The sequence below is a fragment of the Bos mutus genome, unplaced genomic scaffold, assembly GCF_027580195.1.
Source record: "Bos mutus isolate GX-2022 unplaced genomic scaffold, NWIPB_WYAK_1.1 CTG233, whole genome shotgun sequence".
In the NCBI taxonomy this organism is placed as follows: domain Eukaryota; kingdom Metazoa; phylum Chordata; class Mammalia; order Artiodactyla; family Bovidae; genus Bos; species Bos mutus.
Window position 1 is genome coordinate 73,242 of NW_027219742.1, and position 1,978 is coordinate 75,219.

At 39.5% G+C, this 1,978-nt stretch overlaps 1 pseudogene; it reads right to left on the reverse strand.

Moving 5' to 3' along the window:
- Positions 1-477: 477 nt before the first annotated feature.
- Positions 478-1,427, reverse strand: LOC102278922 (olfactory receptor 51A4-like; annotated as a pseudogene).
- Between the last annotated feature and the right edge of the window lie 551 nt (positions 1,428-1,978).

The window sequence follows — 1,978 nt, forward strand, 5'->3', positions numbered from 1 at the left end:
GCCCAGCATTTCTCATGATGCACTCTGCATATAAGTTAAATAAGCAGGGTGACAATATACATCCTTGATGTACTCCTTTCTCAATTTGGAACCTGTCTGTTCTATGTCCACTTCTAACTGTTGCTTCTTGACCTGCATACAGATTTCTCAGGAGGCAGGTCAGGTGGTCTGGTATTCCTATCTCTTGAAGAATTTTCTACAGTTTGCTGTGATCTACACAGTTACATAATTATCACTTCCTTTTTGTGGTGGGAACCCTTAAAATGTATTCTAAGCAATTTTCAAGTATATAATGCATTATTGTTAACTATAGTCACCATGTTATACATTAGATAACCAGAATTTACTCATTTCATAATTAGAAATTTGTGCAGTCTGACCAAAGTTTTCCTATTTCCTCATCTCCCTAGTCCCTGCCAAGTACCATTCTACTCTCTGTTTTTATCAGTTTAGCTTTTTAATATAACTCATATTTGATTATGTGAGCAAGTTTTTCCTGCTCTTGAATATCTTGTGCACTGCAAACCTTATTTGTTTTGTTTTCAGACTATAAACCAAGGGGTTAAGAACAGGAGTCAAAAAGAGGAAGAAGTTGGCCATGGTGACATGAAGAAGAGGAGATGTGAACCAAACCTATGAATTAGAGCCAGCACAATGAGTAGCACATAAAAGATGCAGACAGTGAAAATGTGGGAAACACAAGTGTTAAGTGCCTTGAGCTGACCATCTTTGGAGGCAATGCCCAGCACTGTTTTCAAAATTAGGCTGATTGAAATGACAGTGAACATAGAGTCAACTCCAAAGGAGCACAGGACAAGGGACAACCCATAAATGATGTTGACTGTGACAGGGCCACAAGCCAGCCTCATAACATCAGGGTGGTAGCAATAACAATGTGATAGAATGACATCCTTGCAGAAGGGCAATCGCTTGAGCAGAATTGGCAAAGGTACCATCAACACCACACCCCTAATCATGGCTGCAAGCCCCATCCCCATAATCCGAGAATAGGTTAAGACTACTGTGTAGTGCAGTGGGTTATGAATAGCTACAAATCTATCAAAGGCCATGGCCAGCAGGATGGCTGACTCCATGGAGGAGAAGGTATGGATAAAGAACATCTGTGTTAGGCAGGAATAGAATTCAATCTCTCTGTGATTCAGGAGAAAGGCACTGAGTACTGTAGGCAGAGTTGATAAAGACAGACCCACATCTGTGGCTGCCAGCATAGACAGGAAGATGTACTAAGGTTCGTGAAGCCTGGAGGTGGTTTTGATAATGAAGAGGATAGTGCTGTTACCTAGGAGGGCAACTAGGTACGTGATACACAGTGGGATAGAAATCCATATTTGCACAGCTTCCAGTCCAGGGATGCCTGTTAAAAGGAGAGTAGGTGGCTGGAACCAGCTACTGTTCATAAGCTCCATAAAGATATTATTTGGGCACACAGCCCAAATCAGTTTCTAAATTTTTCTACTGACCACACACAAAAAAATTTTCAAGCATCCTGAAACCTGGACATTTTTCCTGTTAATTATACCTGCAGAAATAAAGCGTAACATATTTCAATAAAACACATAAACCTCAAGCTATTTAAACAAATACTTCAAGTGATACTGTTCATTTTCACAATTAATATCTAGGTTGTTTGACATGTTCTTTTAAAATGATATGTTGATTTTTCAAAATGTGAGAGAGTGATAAAATCATCAAAATGAGTATTGTCATTACCTTTATTTTTTTTAATTTTATTTTATTTTTAAACTTTACAATATTGTATTGGTTTTGCCAAATATCGAAATGAATCTGCCACAGGTATACATGTGTTCCCCATCCTGAGCCCTCCTCCCTTCTCCCTCCCCATACCATCCCTCTGGGTTGTCCCAGTGCACTAGCCCCAAGCCTCCAGTATTGTGCATTGAACCTGGACTCGTGACTCGTTTCAACATGATATTATACATGTTTCAATGCCATTCTC